The 15,289-nt window shown below is 57.8% G+C and overlaps 1 long non-coding RNA gene and 1 other non-coding gene across 2 annotated transcripts; one reads left to right on the top strand and one right to left on the bottom strand.

Annotated features, from left to right (window-relative positions):
• The first annotated feature begins 87 nt into the window (after positions 1–87).
• On the top strand, positions 88–3,896 carry LOC144334972 (uncharacterized). Its single transcript, XR_013405314.1, has 2 exons — positions 88–995; positions 2,656–3,896. It is a non-coding gene; the product is annotated as an uncharacterized LOC144334972 (long non-coding RNA).
• Positions 3,897–4,273: 377 nt separating this feature from the next.
• On the bottom strand, positions 4,274–4,399 carry LOC114672920 (U6atac minor spliceosomal RNA). The gene has a single exon (XR_003723445.1). It is a non-coding gene; the product is annotated as a U6atac minor spliceosomal RNA (small nuclear RNA).
• Positions 4,400–15,289: the final 10,890 nt, after the last annotated feature.

Raw genomic sequence — 15,289 nt, 5'->3', positions numbered from 1 at the left:
TGAACGTGTGGTGTCTCAAAATAATTCTCCAGAAGCATTATTACCACAATGCCATTTTCATACCAAAAAAGTTCTCCAACCCTCTGCCTTTTTTTTTTTTTTTTTTTTTTTTTGAGATGGGGTCTTGCTCTGTTGCCCAGGCTGGAATACAGTGATGTGATCATGACTCAATGCAGCCTCAACCTCTTGGACACGAGTGATCCTCCCGCCTCAGCCTCCCAAGTAGCTGGGACCACAGACACATGATACCATGCCTGTCTTAATTCTTTTATTTTTGAGACAGGGTTTAAACTCGCCCGGGCTGGAGTGCAGTGGTGCCATCTCAGCTCACTGCAATCCCATATCTCGGGTTCAAGCGATTCTTGTGCCTCAGCCTTCTGAGTAGCTGGGATTACAGGCCCAGCTATTTTGTGTATTTTTAGTAAGAGTCGGGGTTTTGCCATGTTGGCCAGGCAGGCCAGCGAATTTTTTAATTTTAATTTTGCAGAGATAGGGTCTCACTATGGTGCCTAGGCTGGTCTCAAACTACTGGCCTCCAGTGATGCACTTCTGCCTCCCAAAGTGCTGGGACTGCAAGCGTGAGCCACTGTACCCAGCCCCCCTAAAATTCTTTAATTGAATATCTGATGTTCAGATTTCCCGTTGTCTTAGTATGTTTAAAGAAAGTGTTCCCGTATCTGCACACATTCACGCATATACACACGTCACATGCACGTGTACACATGTATATATGCATGTAGGGCACACCTGTACATGGGTGCACACAAGTACGTTTGTGCAGCGAACGACAGCATGTGTATGTGTATGCAGATGTACCTGCAAGGTATGTGTGCATAGGGTATGTGCGCATGCGCAAATGCATGTATGTGCTTGCACACGTGTATGCCTGTGTATGGAATCGGGAGCCAGACAAGGTCTTTACCTGCATCTGGTTAGTTTACCTTAAGCCTTTTTTTTTTGGAGACATCTTGCTCTGTTGCCCAGGCTGGAGTACAGTGGCGTAACCTCAGCTCACTGCAACCTCCACCTCCCAGGTTTAGGTGATTCTCCTGCCTCAGCCTCCTGAGTAGCTGGGATTACAGGCACCCACCCACCCACCACGCCCGGATAATTTTTGTATTTTTAGCAGAGATGGGGTTTCACCATGTTGCCAGACTGGTCTTGAACTCCTGACCTCAAGTGCTTTGCCTGCCTTGGCCTCCCAAAGTTCTGGGATTACAGGCATGAGCCAGCGAGCCCGCCCCTCAAGTCTTTTTAAATCGTCAGGTCCTCCCTCTTTTCTGTACCATGTATCCGTTGAAACCAGGTCGTTTATCTTGAGGCCTCCTGGTCTGGTTTTGCTGAGTGCGTCTCCGTGGGGCCGTTCAGCATCTTCCGGTCTCCTGTGTTCCCTGTAACCTGGCAGTGGGGGCAGCAGCAGGCCACACTCCATGCTTGATTCAGGACACGGCGGGTGGCCGTGGGTGTGTGTTCAAACAGCTGACTCATCAGGAGATTGGTGTTATTTGATAAACATCTTTCCAGTCGTTACTCGAGTTCTATGTTTAAAAACCTACAGGAGTTTGTGCCCAGGACAGACGTGACGGACGGAGACACATGCACAGATCAGGGGAACGCTCTCACCCCGCTTGCCGTTCTCACTCTCTGGGGTGCCTTTCTGGTGGTTTCCATCTATGGGAACCATGCACAGGTGGGGTCCATCTGTGTCATTTAGGAAAACAAGCTGCGTGTCACATCCTGGCACATCCTGCTCTTCAGCCCATGAAGGAAGCTCTCAAAACACTGCGGTGGGGTAAGGTGTTGGCCGTGTGGATTCACCGACCCAGCAAGGAGCTACCTTAGGGTCAAGGATGAGTTCTGAGAAATAGGAGAAAAGAGTCAGTGAAGAGGAGAATCAGGTATGGTTACCCAGAGGACGGGCAGAGGATGCTGAATCCCAGTAGAGTGATGCCCGCTCCTGGGCTATGGACTGAGATGGCATTTCACACCCTCATGGGAGACCCTGACCCTCACCACCAAGCCGGACGGGTGCGGGGGAGCAGGGGGTGCAGGTACTGTTAAAGGCGAGATCCACTTGGCAAAGATTTTACATAACTCGACTAATGAGGGGGGTCTGTAAGATGTTACAACCGCTTGAAAGTACCACACTTACGCAGGCAAACGAATGCTGAGACAAATTGCAAATAGATTCAAAACTGGCAAAAGGTCAAAATCCACAGTAATAATCGCATCCCACTGGGCAGGCACATTCAGCTTCCCACAGTTTCGAGCTGTGAACAGTGAAGAGCCAAGACTCCTTAGGTCGAGCAGAGGGTGTTTTCCTTATGCCTATTTCAAGGTCTCTCTCAGTTTTTCCTGATTGTCAACTCTTAGGTCAAAAGCTTGGTGAGCGCCGGCTGCGGTGGCTCACGCCTGTAATCCCAGCACTTTGGGAGGCCGAGGCGGGCGGATCACGAGGTCACAAGATCGAGACCATCCTGGCTAAACGGTGAAACTCCGTCTCTACTAAAAATACGAAAAATTAGCCTGGCATGGTGGCGGGCGCCTCGTAGTCCCAGCTACTCGAAAGGCTGTGGCAGGAGAATCGCTTGAACCCGGGAGGCAGAGGTTGCAGTGAGCCGAGATCTCGCCACTGCACTCCAGCCTGGACGACAGAGCGAGACTCCGTCTCAAAACAAAAATAAAAAAAGCTTGGTGAGCAGGAGGGAGGGTTCCCATAAGGCCTTTTGGGGAGAGAAATACCAGAATATAGGGTGACCCCAAGGGTAGGGGCTGCAACAGATGAAGGTCGCTTGGCAGCTTCACTGTCGGGGTGCAGGGGATGGGGTGGGCCTCGGTTTCCAGCCTCCAGGCTGAGCCCTCCCTTGGATCGGCCCACCCCCTCCTAAGGGATGCCGACCAGGCTGTGGCTTTAATGTGGCTGGTGTGCTGACCGCGCAGGCTGAGCCCTGGAGCGGCGCGCACTTGGCCTGCCTGTTCTCCGCATCCCAAGCCTCAGTGCCGGGCCCTCCAGTTCCCGGGGCCGGCGCCTCCCGCAGCCTTGGCTGTCTCAGCAGGTGGCACCGCGTCCTTCCCCGGAGGGGAACTGACACCCTGCAGTTACCCCTGACCCTGCCCTCCACGGCTGTTGGCACATCTTCTCCAGAACCCAGGGCTCTCAGCCCCTCCATATGGCCCGCATCCGGCCTCCGGCCTCGCCCCGCCGCAGCCCCGAAGGTCTTCCCGCTGCCATCGTTGCCCGCTGGGCTGTTCTCAGCGTGGTCGCCGGAGGGATGTCCTTTGAGCTCATTCGGTCCCGTCCCTACCCTGCAGGAGGTTCTCCAAGGTCTCGCCCTTGCTGAGGGTCGAAGCTCAGGTCCTTGCACAGGTCCGTGGGGCCCCGGGCCAAACGGGTCATCCCCTGACCCCTCTCCTAGCCCCTGGCTCCCCTCCAGCCCCGGGGCCTTGCGGGGCCCTCCCTGCATCTCAGGGCTCCGAGGTCCTCGCGCCTCCTTGGATCTGGACTTGGGTGTGGCCCTCCCCGTCCGCCCTACTCGCTGGAGCCGGTCTCCACGGGGCTGGGGGCGGAGGCCCTGGAATGGCCGGGAACGCGCTCCGGGCGGGCAGCGGCTTCGCTCGGTAGCTGCTGTAACTCCGTGCCGTGCCCAGTGCTTAGTTTTCTGTGAATGAATCAATGTTAAGCGGAAACTTCCATCAGACTTTGAACGAGGCCCCGAACGTTTGCGATGCTGGGGACGCGCCCGTCAACCCGCCGAGCCGCCCTGTGCTTGAGGCTGCGACCGGGCCGCCCGCGGGAGACGGGCCCTGCCGGGTGTCGGGACGCGAACACGACCCAGTGCCAAGAAGGGGCGGTGAAGAAGAAGGGAAAAGCCCCACGCAGCGGCGGGACGGCGCACCCGTGCACACGCGCATCCCCAGCCCGCGTCCCGGGGAAAGAAGACGAAAGAAGATAAAACAAAAAATGCGCCGGGCTTTGCAGTGGCTCACGCCTGTAATCCCTGCACGTTGGGAGGCCGAGGGCGGGCGGATCACCTGAGGTCAGGAGTTCAAGACCAGCCTTGGCCAACATGGCGGAAACCCCGTCTCTACTAAAAATACAAAAAATTAGTCGGGCGTGGTGGCGCGCGCCTGTAATCCCACCTACTCGGGAGGCTGAGGCAGGAGAATCGCTTGAATCCAGGAGGTGCAGGTTGTAGTGAGCCGAGATCGCGCCATTGCACTCCAGTCTGGGCGATAGCGTAAGACTCCGTCCGAAGAAAAACAAAAAAACCACAAAAAACGATGGTTAGATGCCACGAAGTAGGTGGCAATGCCTTAACCGTATGCGTGTTGTCAGGCCCGAGGGCCTCTTCCATCCTTGTCAAGGGGAGTGCTAACCTTCTCTCCTTTCATACAACACGGCCAATCGTCCGTGAGGCTCCATATTTAAGGGCCAAAAATCCATTCACCTTTCGGTGAGGGCGACTTGTTATTCGCTATCTATGGAGGTACATTTACAGAAATGTCAGGGTCCAGTGTGAAACCACAACTGTTCGCATTCAATCGTCTTTATTAGTTTGAACGTGTAAGAAATAAATCTACCATTTTTCGTGCCTTAATATATTCATAAAAGCAGCCAATTAGAAGCTGAGGGGAACAAACGGAAGTCCCGAGCGTCCTTCAGAGAAGTAGATTCCCCCGGAAACAAAACAGGGCGGGCGCGCACCTCCTGCGGCGACACGCCCAGCAGACGGCGGAAGGCGGGAAGGAACAGTCTACGGAAGTGGAAGGTTGGTAACGAATCAGAGAACAAGGATCGGAAGATCCGCTCCACGGACTTCCGGACGCGGCCCTGCCAGGGGAACAGCGGGTGCTCTGAACGCTATGGGGCGCTTGACGCCGCTGCGCATGCGCCGCGCCCCCTCCGCCACGTTCTCGCAAGCTCTGCGCGGTCTTGGGTGGAGAGTTCGAGCCTTAGCATGGCCGAGTGCCCTGGAGCCGGTTTCGGCTCTGGCGTTCGCACATGCCCTCGGGCTCCAGGTTACAACGTCAGTATTGGCGCTTCGGCGCGGTCCGGTCCTGTTCTCGTCCTCCGTTGCGTGGCCCCCCGGGCGGTTCTGGCGCCCCGCAGGCCGGGCCCCTCCCATCGCCTCGGTGGGCAGGGCCCTGCGAGGCTCGGGGACCGGGAACACGCGGCCTTCCTGACAAGGAGCCCGAGGGTCTGCACGGTCTGGGGCACCACCCGGCCTGGCGAGGATCATCGCTGTGCGCGCGATGCACATGCGTCCTCAACACCTCTGCACATTCATGCACGTGTGCATACATGGTGCACACACGTCCTTACACGTATGTACATGTGCATGTCTACACGCGCACGTCCACACGTGCACGTCTGCACACGTGCACATGTCTGCACACGCACACGTCTGCACACGAGTCACACTTGCAAGTGCACGCATGCATTGTGGACACACGTTTACACACCGGAAGATGTGTATACACATGCAGACATATGTGCCTGCGCACATGGATGTGTGCACAAACAAGCACAGAGGTCCTCAGTGGCCCACTCCTGGTGGCCGTGTGCTGTGGGCTGTGAATGGCCATACTCATTTCTCAGAGCTTTTGGGATGTGTGTGTTTCCAGTTGCGCATATTAATTAGAAAAACCAAAACTGAATTTGTAAGTTAAGGCAGGTTCTTAAGTTTCCTTAACTTCCTCTCCCCGGAGACCTGGTGGATTGGGCTGGGCACTGCTGGAGGAGGCCAGCCCTGAGTCAGGTTTTCTCTAGAAGGTTCAGGGCAAGCCCTGGATTACAAATAGGAAACCAAGTGCATGAGGAAGGCACTGCTCACCCTGCAAAGATGGTCAAGGTGTGGGGCGGGGAGCAGCAGCCTTGAGGTCAGAGCCAGGACCTTGGGGGCTGGGAGTGGTGTGCCTGGCTGGTGATCTTTGGCAGCAGGAGGCCTGGTGTCACCCTGGGGCCCAGACTGTGAAGGACGGGTGGCTTTGGGGCTCTGTAAGTTCCAGGGGGCCCAAGCATCTGTCCAGCCGGCGTTCTGTGCACTGCCCACCTGCCTGTGTTGTCACGAGGACGGGGTTTGCTAAGATGCAGATTCTTGTCTCTTCCCTAGTCTGAGTCCGGGGTCTGTGGTCAGGCCCGGGAATCTGTATTCACTGAGGCCCTTTGGGTCCTGCCTGATATCATAGCAGCCTGTCTTTACTTTGGGTGGAGGTTGGAGGTCTGCACGTCACCCAGGAGACTTACCAGTGGTGACCCAAGAAGAGGGAAGATGGCAAGAGGGTCTTTGCAGGGTTGGGAGGACCAGGCTGGAAGGACCTGGGAGGCCACAGCACCGACTTGGACTCGGTGCAGAACTCGCGGAAGCAGCCTGCGCTGCACGGATGGAGGCTGCTTTGCCCCACGTCTGCTGGTGTCTCTGAACTCCGGCTCTGACAGACGCCACCTCTCCTGCTGACCGCTGCATCCCAAGATGTGTGCACCGCTTGCACACAGGGTGTCCCAAAGTGTTTGTTGAACAAAGGCATGATCAGTATTGGTATTGCCCCGAGACTCATGCCCTCAGCCCTGATTCGGGCACATGCTCATGTCAACCGCTGGAAGTCCCTCTGGGGCCCACAAATGTGTCTGGACCAGAGGAAGAGTCAGCCCAGCTCCAAGTGCCTGGCGTCTGGGGCGGAAAGGTGGACGGGGCAACCAGAGTGATCACCCTCGGGGAGTCCGCTTTGCACTCCACTCGAGTCACCAGGAATATAACTCATTGGATCCTAAGTCTCGCTTTCCGACGGCCGTTCTTAGAGTCCCCCGTATGAAATCAGGCTACAGCCAGAGAAAGTTCCAGAAATAAGAAAAGGTGAGATCGCCTACTGACCCTCCCATTTTGAGCACATGGAGACTGAGGGAGGGGAGAAACTTGCTCAAGAGCACTACACAATTTTTTTTTGAGACAGAGTCTCAAAGCTGGAAAATTCCTCTAACCACGAGGAATTTGAACGCTTATCCTGAATAGTGGAAAATGAACGTCTCATGGAGCTAGGGTCTACCACCACCTGGAGATCCACAGTCAGACGTGGCATAGGGGATGCCCTCCCAGATCCTGCTCTGTCTCCCAGACTGGAGTGCACTGGTGCCACCTCGGCTCACTGCAACCTCCGTCTCCCGGATTTAAGCGATTCTCTGGCCTTAGCCTCCTGAGTAGCTGGGATTACAGGTGCACGCCTCCACACCCAGCTAATTTTGTATTTTTAGTAGAGATGGGGCTTCACCATGTTGGCCAGGTTGGTCTCAAACTCCTGACTTCAGGTGATCCACCTGCCTCAGTCTCCCAAAGTGCTGGGATCACAGGCATGAGCCAATGTGCCCAGCCCACCCCAGAAGTTATTGCTAGAGTGGTGGGGTAGGGACCCGGCCCCCAGCTCCCAGTGCTGGACATGGGCAGGGCAGGCGTGGGTTCCCTTCCAGCCCTGGCAAAGCCCTGGGCCATGCGTGCTTTTCCCCTCAAGTGTCAAGGCAGGCAGGGCTACTGCATAGTATACAAGATGCCCCATTGAGATGGAATCTCAGCCAAATGAGTCATGTTTTACTGTAAGCACATCGCAAATATTTCATGGGACACACTTATACTAAAACTTATTCATTGTTTATCTGAGCCTCAAAGGTAATGGCGTGCCCTGTATCTTTATTTGCTAAATTTGGCAGCCCTAGTAACGGGAGCTGGAGGGCTTTTGTTATTTGCCCTCAAGCAGCATTTCCTGGCATTGGCTTCAGTGACCAGTTGTCTCTTGAAATGTCCCATGGGCAAAAGGGAAGAAAACTGGGAAATACTGTGTTAAACTTGCACAATTCCTTTTTTTTTTTTCTTTAAAGAAAAGCCTAGCCGGGTGTGGTGGCTCACACCTGTAATCCCAGCACTTTGGGAGGCCAAGCAGGGCGGATCACAAGGTCAGGAGTTCGAGACTAGCCTGGCCAATGTGGTAAAACCCCATTTCTACTAAAAATACAAAAATTAGCCGGGTGTGGTGGTGGGCACCTATAATCCCAGCTACTCGGGAGGCTGAGGCAGGAGAATTGCTTGAACCCAGGAGGGAGGTTGCAGTGAGCTGAGATCATGCCGCTGCACTCCAGCCTGGGCAACAGAGTAAGACTCTGTCTCAAAAAAAAAAAGAAAAAAAAAAAGAGAAAAAAACCTATTAGCGAACAGTAGGGCTTATGAAAATGAGGCCGGGGGATGTGTCACTTACTCAACGGTCTTGGCAAATGGGATCTCTAGGCTGGTGAGGTTGCGTTCTTTTTTTTTTTTTTTTTTTTTTTGGAGATGGAGTCTCGCTCTGTTGCCGAGGGTGGAGTGCAGTGGTGCGATCTTGGCTTGCTGCAACCTCTGCCTCCCAGGTTTAAGCAATTCTCGTGCCTCAGCCTCCAGAGTAGCTGGGATTACAGGCATGTGCCACCATGCCCAGCTAATTGTTTGGGTTTTTTTTTTTTTTGTAGAGACGGGATTTCACCATGTTGGCCAGGTTGGTCTCGAACTCCTGACCTCGATTGATCCGCCCGCCTCGGCCTCCCAGAGTGCTGGGATTCCAGGCGTGAGCCACTGCTCTTGGCCCTGTACTCTTATTTCCAGGCTCACATGGCTTTGGGGAGCCTGCGTTTTCCAGAATGCTGATGACATTTCTGCTCCAGATCTGGGGAAGTGTTGGTGAGTCAGTACTCGGCAGGAGAGAAGGCTGGGGACAGTTTGGGCCCCCACAGGTGGCCGTTCTCCCTGCACAGAAACCCGGCCATGTGGTTGGCTGAGGCTGCCTGCTCTTTCTCCAGGCACCCACAAAGAAGGAAGGACGAAGCAAGGGTGGAGTGAGTGCAGGGAGAAACGCTCCTCCCGGCCGCCGGCAGCATCCTGGGGAGTTAGCGATGTGGTGGCGGGATCACAGCTGTCTTTACAGGGAATATCCCCTGGAGACACATCTTACTGACAGCATCTGTGGGCTGCCTGGGGTGGGGTGAGGCAGGAATGGGGTCGCCTGGCCCCTGCCCTGCCCACCTCTCACTCACCTCCACCCACCTGCTGGCTGGTCCCAGAGGCCTTCCTAGGTTCCTGGGAGGCTCTCCGCTGGGAGCCGGGGAAGTATCAGAGCCAAGGCGACATTCCCAGGAATAGCCAGAGGCCCCAAGGACCCATTGCCTCTCAGAACGGAAGGCCTCGGTGACCCAGGACCCTCCTGGGGCCGTCACAAGTCTTTGAGTAACCACTGGGGCCCATAGGGTCAGCTTCAAGGCCACTCCTAATGGCCACCACGCTGACCAGCAGCCTTTCGAATGGGTTGGTCCTTTGGAACTGCCCCTGGCTGGTGGGTGTCCCTACCTGCCAGCCCCCGTCCTGCTGGTCTTGGCCTGGGTGGTGGGTTGGCCCCAGGATGGGGTGTTCCTCCTACCCCTGCCTCTGCTTTGATCACTTTTTTTTTTTTAAGACAGAGTCTCTGTCACTCAGGCTGGAGTGCAGTGGCGCCATCTTGACCCACTGCGACCTCCTGAGTTCAAACAATTCTCCTGCCTCAGCCTCCCGAGTAGCTGGGATGACAGGTGCCCGCCACCACTCCTGGCTAATTTTTGTGTTTTAGTACAGACGGAGTTTCACCATGTTGCCCAGGGTGGTCTTGAACTCTAGAGCTTAGGCAATCCGCCTGCCTCAGCCTCCCAAAGTGCTGGGATGACAGGCGTGAGCCACAGCGCCTGGCTGCTTTGATCAGTTTGGGAGCAGTATTCCAGTGTCAGGCTGCTGTGCTCGGAGGCTTGGGTGTCTGCCCAAGTGTCTGCCCCAGCTAGTCGCCCCTCTTAGGGTGGGACACCCTTTTAGGGCGCAGGGCTGGGCAGTTCCAGCAGCGTCCACCAGGGGGCGGGGCCGCACCACACCAACCTGCGTCCTGGCCAGGGCTCCCTGCTCTCACCACAGCCCTCTCCGCCCAGCTTCTCTGGGCTTAGGCAAGGCCCCTAACTGTTCTGTGCCTCAGTGTCTTCCCGTTGAAGGGACTGATCTGCAGAGTGCCCGCTCTGGGGTTGGGCTCATGGTGAGGGCTCGGTGGCAGTCAGCCCTGACTGTCCTGTTTACCCCATGGAGAAACTGAGGCTGGAGTGTCCACAGGACATGTAAAGTGACACCCTCAGGTGCAGCTGGCAGCAGGGCCCCAGGAGTCCACAGGACATGTAAAGTGACACCCTCAGGTGCAGCTGGCAGCAGGGCCCCAGGAGATGCTGGGAGGTGCCTAGATTTGTGGGGTTCTTGGTGTGCGCCCAGCACGCAGCAGTTCCAGTTGCAGTCCGGACTCTCTCTGGCATTGTGTTTTTGAGGTCATGTTTTCTGTGTGATACACAGAATACCTGCTCACTATAGCGGCATTTAAAGCCACACTGAGCCGGGCGTGGTGGCTCATGCCTGTAGTTTCAACTACTCAGGAGGCTGAGACTGGAGGATCACTTGACTCCAGGAGTTCAAGACCAGCCAGGGCAACACAGCAAGACCCCATCTGTACAAAAAATGTAAAAATTACCCAGGCGTGGTGACACGCACCTGTGGCCCCAGCTACTCAGGAGGCTGAGGTGGGAGGACTGCTTGAACTTGGGAGGTCGAAGCTGCAGTGAGCTGTGATTATGCCACTGCACTCCAGCCTGGGCGACAGAGTGAGACCGCATCTCTAAAAACAAACAACAAACTACACGACATGGAGAAACAGTACAATAGAAACTAAAAGGAGCCCTAACCTCGCCAGTCAGCACGTGACGGGCACCACTGGCGTTTCTATGGAGGAGAGTCGTTGGCATTCCTATGGGTTTCTGTTTCCCATTGGGTCCAGAGTGTGGAGCAGCTCAGGGAGGCCCTGGAGGGCAAGGGAAGGACGCAGCATGCGTTTTTGTGTGTTTGAAGGTTTTCTGGGAGTGGAAGACTCTGTCAGTGATGTGCAGGGGGAGCGGGAGGGTCCAGATAAGGCTCTTCCGGTGCTGTGTATCGATGGCCCAGAGGGTTTAAAATGGGATGTTTCCCCGCGTGCAGATGCCTTCTCCGTCACGTCCTGGGTTCCTGAGGACGAGGCACTTTGCCCGAAGTACACAGTTACCGTGGTTTCTTTTTGCCGCCCCACCCCCTGTCCCCAGCGCTATTAAGAAATGGATGTTGGCCTTGAAGTAGATGGTGTCTTAGGAAGGAGAAAATGCATTTCCCTTCCCAGTGCCTGTGGTGACCTCTGGGCAGAGTGGTAACCGCCCTGCCTGGCAGGCCCAGGACTCCCTGGGTCTCTCCGACTCTGCAGGGATGCCCCCCATGGCCTCCCGGTCAAGCCTGCTCAAGGGGCTGCCGTCCCCTGCTTCTGCAGAGAGGGTGATGACCGTCTAGGGGGAGAAGGCCTCTTCTCAGGGCTCAAGGGCCTCTATTAATAAAGTGACTGCTGACCCCGGACGTACAGGAGGGAGGAGGGGACGGAACGTTCCCAGGGTTGGCGTTTGGCCGGAGACCCTTCTTGCCTGACCCAGCTGGCCTCCGGAGCACTCCAGTTCTGCCCTGGGCCCCGAGGCTCCGATGGGCCGGAAGCTCTGCATGGACCAAGCTCTGGGGCTCCCCTTCCTCAGGGACGTAAATATCCCTGGACTGGCTCCCTGTGAGCATCCCCAGGGCCTGAAAAAAGAAGGGATGGAGCCTCGGGCCTACGGGACCAGGCGGCATTCAGACACAGGCCGTCCACCCTCCAGGAACTGGCTCACAGCCGTTCTGGAAACTTCTCAGGCTGCCCACGGTCTGGCTCTGCCTCTAGATCCCAGAGGCAGCCTGCAAGAGGGCTCTTGCTGTAATTCTCTCTCGTTCAGTTGTTCCCACGGGTGTTTGTGGATATGGGCTGGGGACAGGCGAGAGGACAAGTCCTCTCCATCGTCAGAAGCCCAGCCTGTGCCGCAGAGACAGGAGGATGTGGTGCAGGCCAGTGAGCCCAGCTTGTGTGTCTCGGTTTAGCCACTCACAGACCCCCGCGCAGTTCTCTGGGGCTGAGGTCCTCGGTACCCCAGGAGGGGAGGCAGGCCATTTTAACAAGTCATTCTGAGGACAGCAAGGCTGGCGAGAGGTGGCCATTGCTGTTGCCTGGACAGACAGGTGAGAAACCCAGGGCACAGAGAGGCCACCTGCCGGCCCCAGGCCACACAGGGGGTGTGGAATGACTTTGGGATAACTCCACACACACCAGGGCAGCCCCTACTTAGGAGAACTTTGCAGCAACCCTGAGTGCGGGTTTTAAGCAGAAATGGAGGCCAGGCTTTGGGGATGGGTGGCGCCAAGAGGAAGGGGCTTTTCTGGTCTGAGAGGCCGAGTGGGGCCGGGGTCTTTGGGAGGGAGGCCAGGGCCTGCACGGTCATCACTGTGCCAAGGAAGAAGGCACTCCAGGCGGGGACCTGGCCTAGGCAGAGGCCCCGGGAGGGCTGCTGGTGAGGCTGGGGGTTGGGGCTGGAGTAGGAGGTTGAACCTTCTTGGGATTGGCCCAAAAGATGTCACAGCACCAAAGTGTGGGCCAGCCTCAGGGTTCCCTCCAGGTGACATTTCAGTGCCCCAGCAGACGCCACCTGGGAGACTTGGTGGCCCCGGGAGGCCCTAGTGCACACTGGCTGGGAGAGGCTGCCTGTTCTCCCCGCGGTAAGGCCGACAGGCTGGGCGAGCCCCGTGGGCCTGGGGTCGCTTTGGTGGGTGCCCTCCCCTGCCTGGGCATTTGGGCCGTCCCAGAGGCTGCAGGGATTTAACTCAGGGGTGGGTGCTGGTCCCCGTGGTTGGAGCCCTGAGACCCTCTGGCCAGAGGAAGAACCCAGCATTCCCGGCACCCACGAGAGGACCGGAATAGCCGGTCTTGAATCACACCCACAGCCTTCAAGCCCCTTGCCTGCCTCCTGCGTCCCTTGCCTGCCTCCCATGCCCCACGCCCCGCACCTGCCTCCCTCGCCCCTCGCCTGCCTCCCGCGCCCCTCGCCTGCCTCCCGCGCCCCTTGCCTACCTCCCACGCCCCACACCCCACGCCCTGCGCCTGCCTTCCGCGACCCTCGCCTGCCTCCCGTGCCCCTCGCCTGCCTTCCGCGCCCGCCTTCCGCGCCCCGCGCCTGCCTTCCGCTCCCCTTGCCTGCCTCCCACGCCCCACACCCCCGTGCCCTGAGCCTGCCTTCCACGCCCCTCACCTGCCTTCCACGCCCCTCACCTGCCTCCCGCGCCCCTCGCCTGCCTCCCACGCCCCTCGCCTGCCTCCCGCGCCCCTCGCCTGCCTTCGCGCCCTGCACCTGCCTTCCACGCCCCTCGCCTGCCTCCCACGCCCCACGCCCCGCCCCTGCGCCTGCCTCCCACGCCCCTCGCCTGCCTCCCGCGCCCCTCGCCTGCCTCCCACGCCCTTCGCCTGCCTTCACGCCCTGCACCTGCCTCCCATGCCCTGTACCTGCCTCCTACGCTCCTCTCCTGCCTCCCACGCACTGCACCTGTGCACCACGCCGTGAGCTCTGGGGCTGGGGAGCCCTGGGGAGGCTAAAGGACTTACAGAAGCTTCCCTGGGGCACCAGAGTTCGGTGAGGCTGAAGATAAGTTAGTTTAAAAAATGCCGCCAGACAGAGCACGCGGAGGCACTGGTGGTGCCAGCTTTGTCCTCTCTCGGGCCTGCCAGTCAAGACCCCTGCCTTCTGAGTGCCCGCTGCGCATGGGCTGGAACCAGGTGTCCATGGGCTGGAACCATGATGTCTGGCCCCTGGGGGCTGCGCATTGCTTCCTCTTTGGGACTGAAGAGAAAGCCGAAGTTCAGAGAGGACCCCCAGCTAGTAGGGAAGAGAGAAGGAATTTGAAGGCAGCTCTGTGTAACTGCAGAGCTCAGGCTAGCCCCTGCTGTCTATCAGAGAAGAGGGGTGCTGACTGATGTCTGCGGGGAGCCACAGCCCCCTCATCCCCATGGCTGAAGATGTTTGGGACATTCTGTTCGCATCTCTCCCGGGAAACTCTGAGAAGTCCTGCATGCAATAAATCTGCAGCTCCTTCTGCCCAGCCAGTGCTCCCCAAACTTCTGCCACCACGGAGCAGCACCCATAACCCCTGACCCCTGGTCTAGGGCTCTGCAGACACAAGCTTTGGAAAAGCGCTGCCCTTTAGAGAGCTGGGGGCAGGACATGAGCTTGTGGGAGTGGGAGGCAGACTCATAGCTCTCCTCTGCCCGCGGGGTCCATCCCAGACAGGGAGTGGATGGTCCCTGGAGGTCTGGTATGGAACTGGGCTGCTGTGAGTGGTTGCAGTCAGGCTGTCTAGACGCCCTGGTACCCCAGGGCCACCCATTCCCTTCTCTGCTTCTGTTTTCTCCACTGTAAATGACCAGAGAAGCCGTGGCTGTTGGTAGGGCTGTTGGGGGATGCCAGTGCCTGGTGCGGGGAGGCCCTTGACCATTGGCAGCTGTCGGGGGCTCAGGCTTGCTGGTCTGAGAGGTCTGAGTAGGGCGGGATCCTTAGGGAAGGGAGGTCTCCTTGCTGGAGGGGGGGTGTCCTGCCCTGCACTAGGCCCTGGTGAGAAGGCAGTTCCCAACAGGCACGTGGCCCGGCCCTGTTGGAGCTTCGGGCTGGCGGGGTGGAAGACCAGCTCTAAGCAGATGATTTCTGGATTTGAGCCATGCGGGTTCTGGGAGCTGGGGAAACTCATTTAGGGGTGGTCAGAGCTCATTCCAGAGGAAACAGCATGGAGGATGAGTTGGAGTTTGCCAGGGAAGACGGGAAGGAGAGGGCTCTGGTAAGAAGAGACAGCCCTGCAAAGGCCCTGGGGCCGGGAAGAGCAGCCCCTCCCCAAGGACAGCAGGGAGGGGGTGGAGCCCAGGAGGGGGCGGGGCCAGGGAGGAGGAAGGTGATGGGGTCAAATTTCACAGGACCCAGCTTCCTCCCTGCCCTGAGAGGTAGTTTGGGCAGAGGTGGGCAGCATGGAGGAGGTGGCCCAGGGAGTCCCTGTGGTTGTCCAGGTGGAGTGTGGGACTGGCCTGCCCTGGTGGGGACATACTTGCTCCAGGCACCCAGCAGCCCTTACCCAGCCCATCCGTCTGGCCCTGGGCCCCCAGGTGCTGCCTTCTGGAGGGTGCTGTATCTGGGCCTTGCCCTGGGGAGGTGGCCAGCCCAGATCCTCTGCAAACAGCTCGTCCCTCCCAGCTGCCCCCATCCCCTGATGGTCCCCACTGTAGGAGACGCTGCCTTGGAGAGGGGCAGGAAGTGCCACTGTGTTGGAAATATGGGGGTGCTGGTCTGGAGGTGCACGCTGGATGGCCC

Source organism: Macaca mulatta, chromosome 15 (genome assembly GCF_049350105.2).
Source record: "Macaca mulatta isolate MMU2019108-1 chromosome 15, T2T-MMU8v2.0, whole genome shotgun sequence".
NCBI classification, from domain to species: Eukaryota; Metazoa; Chordata; class Mammalia; order Primates; family Cercopithecidae; genus Macaca; species Macaca mulatta.
The sequence above is the reverse complement of the archived record's forward strand: the minus strand, read 5'-3'. Positions and strand labels throughout refer to the sequence as shown.